This window comes from Tupaia chinensis, unplaced genomic scaffold (assembly GCF_000334495.1).
Source record: "Tupaia chinensis unplaced genomic scaffold, TupChi_1.0 Scaffold000606_1, whole genome shotgun sequence".
NCBI classification, from domain to species: domain Eukaryota; kingdom Metazoa; phylum Chordata; class Mammalia; order Scandentia; family Tupaiidae; genus Tupaia; species Tupaia belangeri.
Window position 1 is genome coordinate 1,702,165 of NW_006160124.1, and position 13,469 is coordinate 1,715,633.

General features: G+C 37.6%; 1 pseudogene; it reads right to left on the reverse strand.

Annotated features, from left to right (window-relative positions):
• Positions 1-12,785: 12,785 nt before the first annotated feature.
• LOC106736013 (60S ribosomal protein L36a-like) lies at positions 12,786-13,106 on the reverse strand (annotated as a pseudogene).
• Positions 13,107-13,469: the final 363 nt, after the last annotated feature.

Consider the following 13,469-nt stretch of genomic DNA (forward strand, 5'->3'; position numbering starts at 1 on the left):
CTTTATATCTTCAGTAATAGTGGAGTCATTCAGGAGTAGGTTATTTAGTTTCCATGTTTTTAGGTATTTTTGAGGACTTCTCTTGAAATTAAATCCAAGTTTAATTCCGTCATGGTCAGAGAAGATACTGGATATAGTTTTTATGCCTCTGAATCTGTAGAGGCTTGCTTTGTGTCCTATGATGTGGTCAATCTTCGAGAAGGTTCCATGTTGGGGTGAGAAAAAACCTATATTTTGTGGGTTTTGAGTGCAAAGTTCTATAGATGCCTGTTAAGTCCAATTTATTTATAGTATCGTTTAGATCCTTTATCTCTTTACCTATTTTTTGCCTAGATGATCTGTCCAGAGAGGATAATGCAGTGTTGAGATCTCCAACAATTAGTGTGTTACAGTCTATCTCCCTTTTAGATCTAACAGTCTTTCATTCACATATTTAGGTGCTCCTGTGTTAGGTACATAGAGATTAATAAGCGTTATATCTTCTTGGTCTATAAAGCCTTTTACTATCATATAGTGCCCTTCTTTGTCTCTTCGAACAGTTTTTGTTTTAAAGCCTATTTTGTCAGAAATTAGTATCGCAACTCCAGCTCTTTTTTGGTTCTCAATTACATGGAAAACCTTTTCCCAACCCTTCACTTTCATTCTATGTGTATCTTTCTCCAAGAGGTGGGTTTCCTATAGGCAACAGATAGAAGGTTTCTATTGTTTTATTCATTCAGCCAGTCTATGTCTCTTGATTGGAGAATTTAATCCATTAATGTTCAATGTTATTATCAAAGTACAGGATCTGTACCGACATTTAAGTTGGCCATTGTGTTAGTTGCCTGTTATTTCTTTGTTTCTGGCTGTTGATTCTTTAATTTTCCTGGAAGAGTACTTTCTTCAGGGTTTCTTGAAGACCTGGTCTGGTGTTGGCAAATTCTTTCAGGTTTTGTTTGTCTGAGAAGATTTTAATCTTTTTTTCCCGTATGAAGGATAATCTTGCAGGATATAATAGTCCTGGCTGAAATTGTTTCTCTCTTAACACTTTTAATACATCTTCCCATTCTTTCCTTGCTTGCATTGTTTCCGATGAGAGGTCCAGTGTTAGCCTGATGGGATGGCCTTTGTAAGTTACTTCTCTTTTCTCTCTTGCCAGTTTTAGTATCATGTCTTTATCTGTGGTCTTAGACAGCCTGGCTAAGATGTGCCTTGGGGAAGATCTTGGGTTGATTCTATTTGGGGTCCTTTGTATTTTTTGGGTCTGGATGGCTGAGTGCCTCTCTAGAATGGGGAAATTTTCTTCCGGAATTTCATGGAATAGATTTTCCATTGAGGGAGGGTCATCTCTGACACCCACCACACTTCCAGTCTCCCCAGCCCAAGCCTCCACCTCCTTGACTGTCCCTTCCAGGCAGCAGGCACAAGGTCCACCTACAGGCCTCTGTTCAGTAAGGGACATTGAGAGAAAAGTAAATTCTTAAAGCTAATTAAAAAAAGGCTGATTCAATCATCAAATACGATGTTCTTCCTGGAGCAAAATAGCAAGATATCTATATTCTCTAAAATGAAATAAATAAAAGGGTATTTTTCCAAACTAATAAAAATTGTTGCATGCTTCTGATAATAGATCTCCAAGGAAGATCATTAAAAGTGGTCCACTAAAGAATTTGAATAACCTTAAGTTGGTTTTATAGCCTAGTAGTTAAGGGAGCTAAAGTTCACTTGGCTGACCAAAGTTTGAATCCCTGCCTGGAAACTCAAAAACCTTCCAGGTACATGTGAATTTTTGCCTGAAATTCTGACAGGAGAAAGAAATAGAGGAGAAAGAATGATGATGTTACCATGTCCCGCTGCTGGTGCATTCTCCTGCTCTTTTTCTGTCTCTATTAAACACACATGCCCACTGGCAATTAAAAAAAATTGAATAATGGGAAGGAACAATAAAAAATAAATAAATAGCTTCTGTTGGTTGACTTAATTTTTCTATCAAAAGATAAATGTTAGATAAAATTCCCTGTAAAAACTGATAACAGTCTTGATATTCTCTGACAAAAAAAAATTGCATACATATATCAAACATTTTCTGGTGTTGCTTATAATGGTTTATTGAACACATTGCAATAATTCTAAAAGCTTTTTCTCTCTCAGCCCATTTGTAAATCCAAACAGCAGCGCTATATCTGATATATATATATGACACATTGCCCACTAGAGATTAAATTCTGGCCCCAGTGCCTTGAAAAATATTACAGACACATGTGTCTGAGTGCCCAAAGTTCTGACAGCATGGAGGGATGACGGTGTAATCACATCCCATTGGAAAGTGATATCTTCCTCTCCTTCTCTTTCTCTTTGTCCCTCTGTCTCTCTCTGGCAAGTGCACATATCCTCTGGCAATAACTTAGAAAATATAGTATATAGTAATCATTTAGGAAGAACATATAGTTATGTAGTAATCAATAACATTTATTAATCAATTGCTTTGTGGCAAGCATTCTGAGAGCTTTATGTAATTTAATCCTGTGAGAACCCTATGAAGTAAGTGCAGTTGCCATTACTACCTCTGAAAAATAAGAGAATAAAAGAAAAGAGATTTTAAAACGTTAGACAATACTTTTATCGTTAAACAACCAGTAAGTAGGAAGGCTGAATTGGAATGAAGGCAGTCTGGTTTAAGATATTAATTCTCAGGACTAGCAGCTGGTGTAATGGCAGTGTCGCTGGACTCCCATGTAGTTGACTGTTGTTTGAGTCCTGGACCCAATGACTTAAACTCATGTCCTGCATGTGTGCATGTGTGCCCATGATCCCAAGAGAAGAATGGAGGAGAAGGGATTGCAGTGTGGCCATCCCCCATGGGGGGTGATTTCTCACTTTCTGTCTCTCTGTCTCTCTGGTGAGCACATACGCCCTATAGCAAAAACTTCTAAAAAAAAAAAAAAAAGAGATATTGGAACCAGCAATTAGCGTAATGGCTATGTTGCTGGACTCCCACGTAGTCGACCGTGGTTCGAGCCCCGGACCCGGTGGCTTAAATTCACGCCAGGCGCATGTGCGTGCGTGCCCAAGATCCGGAGAGGAGAATGGAGGAGACAGGATTGCGGAGTGGCCATCCCCCCTGGGGGGTGATTTTTTGCTTTCTATCTCTCTGTCTCTCTCTGGCTGTCTGGCGAGCGCGTGCGCCCTATAGCAAAAACATCTCAAAAATTAAAAAAAGAAATATTAATTCTTTCATGTCTTCTTCTTCCTTCTTCCCTTCTTCTTCTTCTTCCTCCTCCTCCTTCTCCTCCTCCTCCTCTTCTTCTTCTTCTATTTGTCACAGAGCTGGAGAGAGGAGAGAAGGAAATTGAGAAAGCAACCCCCCACGCTGCCTCCCAGGAGGAATGATATTACAAAAATCCTTTCTCCTTCTAGGGATTTTGGGCACTCATGGACATGCGGCCAACCCATTTCTTAAGCCTCCAGGTTCAGTCTTGAACCACACAGTCAGCCATGAAGGACCCAGTCACCTCAACCATCATGCAACCAGCTGGCCCAGAGATTTCATTTTTTCTTTTTTCTTTCTTTCTCTTTCTATTTTTTTCTTTCTTTCTCTTTTAAGGTTTTGCTATAGGAGGATTGTACTTACCAGAGAGAGAGAGAGAGAGAGAGAGAGACAGAGACAGAGACAGAGACAATGAGAAGGAAGGTGAGAAATCATCCCCCAGGGGGAGTGGCAACATCATAATCCTTTCTCTTCCATTCTCCTCCTGTAATCTCAGGCAGGCGTGAACACACACAGGCATGATTTTCAAGCCATTGGGTTCAGGACTTGAACCATGGCTGGCTATATGGGAGTCCACCAATGTTACTACTATGCTATCTGGTAGCCCCAAAATTTCAATTTCTTAACCCCTGAACTATAGATCTACTTCAATAGCCCCATTTGGAAGAGCTATGATTAGAACATATTTCTTTGCTTCTCAAGTTGTTTCTTCAGCATACCAGTTTATTCTTTTGATAATATGTCTAATGGCAGTGAGGTAGGGAGAGGAGGGATAGGCACATAAATGGTTTTCTTAACTATTTTAGGTAGTATTGTGGAAATTGAACCAAAGTTGGGGGCAGGGGTACAAAATAGCTGTTTATGACCTCACAATCCTTTTGATGTGATTAAAGAAAAGTTACTGAGCTACAGAGAGAAAAGAATTCCCTCCTATACCATCTTCTAATTTTCTCTGAAATAACCTTTTGGCTTTTTTTTCCTTTGGGAACATGATGGTAATATAGGAGAGTGAAAGCTAGTGTCTAGACGCTTTAGGTCAGGACCAGCCTTGTTGATTCCAAGTTACCATCCTTTTCTGCTCCAAATTTTCTCTGCAATTAGAGCTTTCCTCCCTGCAAGGTCATCTCACAATCTACATTTCCTTATTTTATTTCACTTTTCTCCAAATCATTATTTTATAGTAGTGCAGAATTTATTTTCAAACAAGTGTTAATTATGATGAACCCACATGAATTAATTTTGTAATGTAAAAATGGCTTTTTTTAATCACACAAATCAATTTTCTCTGACATAATAACCTTCACTGAACATTACCCTAATTTTGTGCAGGCAAAGTCATATAAGTGAAATATGAAGGATAAATGATGTCCTTGTATTGCAGGAAGTTTTTTTTAAGCTGTTAAGAGATTATGATAAAAAGGAAAGAAGGAAGAAGAGAGACAGAAGGAAAGAGAAAGAAAGGAAGATTTACTTAAGGGATTAATCAAAATGACTTAAAAATGGAATCAACTGCAAAATATTTTGCAACTTATTTAGAAACTGATAGCATATAGAAAAGCAAAGAATTGGGCTGGATTTAGCAAGTCTTTCAAGATTATTTTAATTGAAGCTTTTTATCTATTAAATTTGTATTACAAAACATGGAATGAATATAAAGATCTAACATCCCAGCTGGCTAGAGTACTTGGCCTCTCCCTTTTCTCACAAAGTGATCCTTGAGGTACCTCAGTGTAACACTAGAATTCTGTGGATTGTTTTTTGAGAGTTTTTTTTGCTATAGGGCTTGTGCACTCGCCAGACAGAGAGAGACAGAGAGACAGAAAGCGAGAAGTCACCCCCAGGGGGGATGGCCATGCTGCAATACCTTCTCCTCCATTGTCCTCTTGGGATCTTGGGCACGCATGCACACGCGCCTGGCGTCAGTTTTAAGCCACTGGGTTCGGGATGTGAACCGCGGTTGACTACATGAGAGTCCAGAGACATAGTCATTATGCTAACTGCTGGTCCCTGTGGATCAGTTTTGAAACCAGTAAAATAATTTATTGTAAACCTCAGAAAAGTTACTTCCACACTCAAAAGTATGAGCTACCAGTAAGAAGGCAATATTGGGAGAATTTGGACATCAAAGGGCTTTTTATGCATTTGAGGAAACAGGGAAAAGAATGTTTTGATATCATGGTCATTGACCTGTAGTCTGCCACGATAGCCAGTGATAAACCCAGATCTGCAATGATAAGATTAATTAAAAAACTGATAAACAACAAAATTGCATTCTTTTCCATTATTCTCTCTCTGTATCCTCCAGTATCCTCTCTCACTTTAACCCTCTCTAAACCTGTCTTAAGATCCTCTTTTGCTAAAACATAGAAAGGCATAACAGCAGAGAGGGCAGCTGTAGAAAGGAGAGAGAGTATATGAGGGTGTGGGTAATAAGAGGTGGGAGAAAGGAGATCAGGAAAAGAGAAAAGAATCAGACACAAAAATGAAAAGTTATCTGTTGATGATAATGTACATGGTAATATCTGAGACTTGACAAATCATGTTGGGAAATATTTTGTATGCTGTAAAGACGTAGAGTGATTAAATGGAATCAAAACATAAATAGGATATTTGATGATATAATAGGAGGGAGGACAATTATAGATATCAGACTCTATGGGAAGGGGATGATTAATAGTGAGTGCACAGGAGGGGCTCAGGAAAAAGCATTTACCAGACACAAGAATGGAAAGTTATCCGTTGTGGATGATATATATGATAGTATCTTTGACTTAATCGACATACAACACATGCATGCTTTGAAAAACTATATTGTATGCTATAAAGATGTACATTGATTAAGTTTAAATAATAAATCATACTACCCCCTAAGGTTTCAGTCTAATGAACAGCCATGCTGTACTGCTATAGTAGTCACAGGATAATCTTTATTAAGAAAAAATTATGAAAGTAGACAGTAGACCTGGTTTTAATACCCATGGATTATAGTCTACAGCAAAATAGGCAAGCTTTTTCTGTTAAAAGCCAGATAGCAAATGTTTTTAATCTTTGCAAGTCACACACAGTCTCTATTGAACATTCCTTTTTGTTGGTTTGTATATACAACTCTTTAATATAAAAATTATACATAGCTTGTAGGCTTTACAAATACGGCTCAGGGTTAGATTCCATGGGTCATAGCTTTCTAATTGCTATAGATTGTTGTGTCCCCCAAAATTTGTTGAGATTTCATTATGAAGCAAATAAGAGAATAAAAACTGAATCCAACCATGGCCTTGAAAAGTGAGACCTTTGGAAAGAGGTTAAAATTAAGGTCCATGTTGGTTGAGGGGTGGGCACAACTGACTCCTGGATTGTGACAGAGTTACATGGACACAGACATGTATGCTTCTGTTCTACTCTGTCTTATCATTGTGACCCACTAAGAAGAGCCTCACCATATTTGGTCCCTGAGCCTTGGACCACTAAACCAAGAGTTATTTGAAACCCATATTCTTTTTTTTTTTTTTTTTTTTTGGAGAGGTTTTCGCTATAGGGCGCGTGCGCTCGCCAGACAGACAAGAGACATAGAGACAGAAAGCGAGAAATCACCCCCCAGGGGGGATGGTCACGCCGCAATCCCTTCTCCTCCATTCTCCTCTCGGGATCTTGGGCACGCACGCACACGCGCCCGGCATGAGTTTTAAGCCACCGGGTCCGGGACACGAACCGCGGTCGACTACGTGGGAGTCCAGCGACATAGCCATTACGCTAACTGCTGGTTCCCAAAACCCATATTCTTATAAATTACCAAGACCCATGTATTTTATGTTAGTAGGGAAATAAAATAGAACAGAAAAGTTGGTACCAGAAAATGGGACTGTTGCTAATAATGAATGCATAATTATGAGGAAGAGGCTTGGAACTGGGTGGTTGAGAGAGACCAGGAGAGTTTGGAGGAGAATAGAAAAAGCCTAGAATGCTTTAATGACAATTCTGGTGGAAGGTCAGAAGATGATGAGATATAGACAATAAAAGCCATTCTGATAAGGGCTCAGATAAAATGAGGAATATATATTTTATTGAAACTTGGAGAAGAGATCATTTGTGTTACATTGTTGTAAAAAAATGTATCTGCATTGTGCCCATGTACAATGGAGTTCTGTGGTTGCTGTTAGCAGCATACAGTGGAATGGAAAGAACAAGTGGATAATTTACTAATCAAGTTATAATTATTGCATTCTCTGGATGAGTTTGCTTCTCTCCAATACACTATCAAAATAAACTGTCTTCTTTATTCTCTCTCTAAGTCCAATGTTATACATCTGTTTATCACCAGGAAGATATATTTTTAATTATGTTTTTGTTCATTCAATCAATGCATATCATTACAGATTACAAAATGAGTTTTCTCAGCATAAATATAACTGTGTATCACTTCAGTTAAAGGTATTTTCATGCACATTATCAACAGGTAATTTTGTGTCTCTTGAATTTTTTCTTTCTTTTCCCCCTTGATTCCCTTTTTTTCACCCTCCTCCATTTTCCATCTTCCTCTCCCACTGTCCCTAGTATCTGCAATTGTTTTATTGCTTTTATATCTTCCAATATTTCAGTTTCTGGCATAAAGAACAGACATTTGATCTATATTGGGTGGTGGACGTAGAATGACTCTCTTTTTTAGTTTGACTAGCTTCGCTTAACAGTATTCACTTACAAAGCTGTGAACACTCCTATATTCATCCATTTTCTATCAAATTCCAGTCTTTTTATGATTAAATAGTATTCCATAGTGTATATGGGCCACATTTTTTCAATCCATTCATCTGTTTGTGGACATTTGGGTTGGTTCCATGTCTTAGCAACTTAAAAGCAACTTAAATAATGGCACAATAAGCATGAATATGTAAGTACTTTTCTGACGAAGTGTATTCCTATCCTTTGGGTAAATATCCAGGGTTGCAACTGCTGGATCATATGGTAGTTTTATTGGCAGGTTTTTGAGAAATTCTTGTATTTGTTTTCTACAGTAGCTGTACTAATTTACATTCCCAGCAACAGTGTAGGATAGTACCTTTTACACCCTAGTCTCACCAGTACTTATCATTTTTAATTTTTTTTATTCTTAGTCATTCTGACTGGAATTAGGTGGTATCCCTTGTGGTTTTGATTCACATATCCCTTATGATAATGGATGTTGAGCATTTTTTATATGCTTTTTGGCTGTTTGTACGTCTTCCTTGGAGAGTTGTCTGTTTAGCTCATTGGCCCACCTTTGAATTTTTTTTGTGTGTGTGTGTGTGGAAATCTTGTTTTAGTTATCTTTTCCACCTTTGAATTTTTTTAGAGATTTTGTCTTAGGGTACTCACACACGTGCACTTGCAAGAGAGAAAGAGAGAGAGAGTGAGAGGGAAAGTGATAAATCACCCTCCTAGGAGGATAGCCATCCCCCAATCCCTTTTCCTTTATTCTCCTCCTGGGATATTGGGTACACATACACACGTACCCAGCATGAATTTCAAGCCACCAGATCTGGATCTTGAATTGTACTTGGCTATGTGGGAGTCCAGTGAATAACTTCTATGCCATGTACTGGCCCCATTTCCCCATCTTTTACTTGGGTTGGCTATGTTTTAGGGGTAAGGTGCTTGAGTTCCCTGTATATTCTGGTTATAAGTCCCTTATCTGAGGAATTGTTTGCAAATAAATTCTCCCATTCTGACTGTTGCTGATTTACTCTAATATTATTCTTTTTGATGAGCAAATGTAATCCCACTTGTTTTTTTTTTGGGGGGGGTGGGTGGGGAGAGGTGGGAGGAGAGTGTGTTTTAAGTGTTCTTTATTTAAAAGTCTTTGCCAGCTCCAATGTCTCCAAGAGTTTCCCCTGCATTATTCACCAGTAGTTTTAAAGTTTGAGGCCTTAGGTTTAGATCTTTGATCTATTTTGAGCTGATTTTTGTTAATAGTGAGAGATAAGGATTCAAATTCATTTTTCTACAGGTGGATATCCAGTTTTTCTAGCACCATTTGCTAAAGAAGTTTTCTTACCTCTATTGGATTGTGTGGTACCCTTAGTCAAAAATCAGTTGGCTTTATATTTTGGGGTTTATTTCCAGGGTCTCTATTCAGTTCCATTGGTCCTCATGCCTGCCTTTGTGCCAATACCATGCCATTTTGATCATCACAGTTTTGTAATATAGTTTGAGGTCAAGGAGTGAGATGCCTCCTACTCCACTCTTCTTGTGCAGGATTGTTTTGGCAATATGGGAAATTTTATGATTCCAGATTAATTCTATGATTTATTTTTCTAAAACTGTGAAGAATATCTCTGGTAATTTGAATGAGATTGAGTTAAAATTTTAGATTAATTTGGGTAGGATTGACACTATTTTATTAATTCTTCTAGTCCATGAAATATCAGATGTCTTTCCAATGTTTTGTGTAATTTTCAATTTCTTTTAAAACTTTTTCCATAGTTTTTCTAATTGAGGTCTTTGACTTCTTTGGTTAGAAATATATTTTCTAAGTGAAGCAGGCTTTGTGGGCATCCAAGGATTATTTTAATGCCTTTCGTTGGAAAAAATCACTTCAAGTAGAAAAACTGATCTCCATGTTGGAATCAATGACACTTCCAGTTTCATACAACTTAATAGCCCTTTGTGGGAAGTACCTTGCAATGTTAATATTTAAAAACAATGTTTCTTCTCACATAAATGTTTAGTTTGTATTCTTTTAAAAAAAACTTTACTTACCTCCTCCATGAATCAGAGAACCAGAAAGAGAGTTGGAGACAGTGAGACAGAGAGAACACACATCCAACAGGGTACTGATTTCAGGATCCACCCCCACTTCCAGTCAGGCCTGGATCATTTCATGCATGTGCCTGAAATACAATGTTTAGCCTCTTGTCAAGAACCTTGATCCTTCGCATGTGAGTCAGCCTCATAGAGCATCATATTTCATCACTGTACCACTGATCACATTTTTTAGAGCTGTTTTAATAACTGCTTTTCTACTTTGTTAGCCTTATTCTCTCTTCATGACAATCTCAATTCTATAGAAATAGATGACAGAGACAGGAAATAATTAATGTTATATAAAGCAAAACATTAACAGCTATTAAGTTTTATTTTGATCAAATAAAGTTAAGGGCAAGAAATAAAAACTCAATGCTCAAATCTCAGTTTGTGGGGCCAACAGGTGGTGTAGTGGTAAAGGTGCTAGACTCCCACATGGCCGACTGTGGTTTAAGTCCCTGACCTGGTGGCTTGGAACTTATGTGAGGCATGTGTGTGTGCATGCCCAAAGTCCTGAGAAGAGAATGGAAGAGAAAGAATTGCATCATGGCCACCTCTCCAGGGAATGATTTCTCACTTTCTCTCTCTCTTTTTCTGCCTCTCTCTCTCCAGAGAGAGCATAGGTCACAAGAAATTAGTTTATTATATTTCTCTGATAAATGTCCTACCTTATTAAAATATTTCCTTTTATCTCCTATATAAAGTAAATTATATATTTTATGTAAAGAAGGCACAACGAAATAGATGTTATAGTACAGGCTGATGTAGAAGGAGCTGGAGTTTTCATATTCACTGAAGCAAAGACATTCAGTATAATCACAGGTGAAAAAATATCCTAATCTTCCATAAGCAAGAAGGGCAGGTATGTTTTTGTTACCTGGCAACTCTGTATTTATTACTTTCAGCATTAAAGTAAAGTGGATCCTGAATTGTTTTATCAGTTAAATTGATTTTATCTTTCACTGTTTCAGTGCTTCTTAGCTTATCTCATATTGCTCACAAATATTCTTTTTTTCCTTTCATTGGAAGATCTTGCTACAAATAAACATATATCTATGCAGTACCATGTGTGTGGGGAATACACTTACATTTTAGTCCAACCTGCAGTTTATTTTTTTCTGAAGCATCTATAAAACAAGAATCATTGTTGTGAAAGATGTTAAATTTCAAGGAAATAAAGATCTTCATGTAATGAACGAAGGAAAAGATAATACGGAGTTTATCGTGCCATCAGAAATTAATATGCGTAAGATATTTGCCAGTGATTGTAGATTATTTTCAGTTTACCTCATGCTCATGGCAGGAAGTTATCACAGGTTTACTCTGGAGATGATGTAGGATTTCAGAGAATGACGGAATCTGAAAACAACTTCTCCACTGATATTGGTATAATCTTGAATATTATTAGTGATTGGTTTCTGAACATGTTCAGTCATTAAGAAATGAATCTTATACAGTTACCTATTCCATTTCTGGAAAGTCATGTAAATTATAAAGTTTTTCTCTGTATTAAGTTGAAATTTACTTCATTCATTTTGAATGTGTCCTGTGCTTTGGGATCAAGGCAGAGCAAATATGTCTTCTACCAAATAATATTTTATATATTTGAAGCTCCGTTCTAATCCATTATATTATTGCCTTTAACATTTTCAGAAAGGCTCCTGAGAATGTCCTAGAAAAAAATTCAGAAAAGGAATGAGAGAAATAAAAGGAGAGGAAAACAAAAGGAAGGAGGGAAGAGAGAGAGAGCACTGGAGAGGAGTGTGTGTGTGGAAGAGAGCGATGTCTTTTTCTAAGTGTCTAAACATGCTTCATCCAGAGTAGCTCTGCATTTAGCTCTCTTCTTTTTTTACTTTTTAGGTGTTCTTGTTTGTTTGTCTGTTTTGCTACTGGACTATGCACTCACTGGAAAGGGACAGAGCCAGAGACAGAGAGAAAGGGAAAGTGAGAAATCACCCCCTAGGAGGGGTGGCCATGCTATCAATCCCTTCTACTCTATTCTCTCTCAGGATTCTGGGCATGCAGGCATGTGCCCAGCATGATTTTCAAGCTGCCAGGCCCAGGACCCAAATTACTGTCATCCATTTGGAATCCAGTCAAGTTAACCTCTATGCTACCTGTTAGCCCCCAGCTCTGTTCTAAGTTAGGGTTCCAGATGATATTTCAATTTAATTAAAAAAATTGAAAGCCAATATTCTCTATGAAGACCCTACACATTTACAACTATATGAAGATTTAATTTTGTTATTTATTGGTAGAGAGTTTCCTCACAATATAAGAATAAAATCATTCAAAATGTTGAAATCAATGCAAATATCAGAACTCAAGTACCTCTGGTTGGAATAGGTTCTAAATATTAGCTGTTTGGTAGGAACTTTAGATATCTCTCTTTCTCTCTCTCTTTATTTATTATTATTATTTTAGTATATTTTATTTTATTTTATTTTATATATTCAATCACATACATCACTCAACTTGTAAAATGAATGTTCCAACACAAATATATTTCTCACCAGTCCAGTTGGGGATACAATTCATGTTATCATCAACAGATAATAATCCATTTTTCTCAGTTTCTTTTCAAATATTGTTTGAATCATTCAGAAGTACCCCATTGGTTCATAAAGAAATATCTCTCTAAAATTATATAAGGTATTTATTATTTATTTTAAGAATATCACCATTTATTTTTCTACAGGTAAATTTGCTGTATCTTCAACATTTTCTGCTCAAAATTAAAAGAACAAAGCAATCTCAAAGTTCAGAACTGGATCACCTGGACCTTTCTTTTCTTATCTCCACCCAGTTCAAAATGTTCGCATCTTTTAATGGCCAGCATCCTCTTGGATCTGCAGTTCAGTTCAACACACTCAAACCTTAGGACAATCTTCTTTGTGGTTTTAGCCTTCTTCTGGAAAATTGGCTTTGTCTGCCCACCATAGCCACTCTGCTTCCGGTTGTAGTGCCACTTCCCTTGATCATACAGGGAATCCTTGCCCTTCTTATACTGGGTCATTTTGTAAGGCTGATGCTTGCCACATTTCTTACAGAAAGGCCTTCGATTTTAAGGTACATTGACCATCTTGGCAGTCGAGCTGTCTTCATGTTGAGAACTAGAAGTCGACGTGCACAACCCTCGCCTCATGCTGCTCGCGCCTCTACATAAGGTATTTATAACAGTCTCCTATAGCAATTCTGGGCCACCTTCTAGACAACTATATTATTTACTCCTTGTAAAACATGGAAGTCCTTCTGCCATTGACCATCAAGGACAATGCCATCATTTCTCATCCCACAACCATCAAGGTAACTGTTCTTTTATTGCTGTGGCCGGATCTCCTGATATTTAAGACAAAGCTGTCTGTGCTCAAGCCCAGCAGCATGTCAAAGCCTCAGGTAAGGGCCACGATGCTCCTGAGAATACACTTATTAGTAGCACCTCACT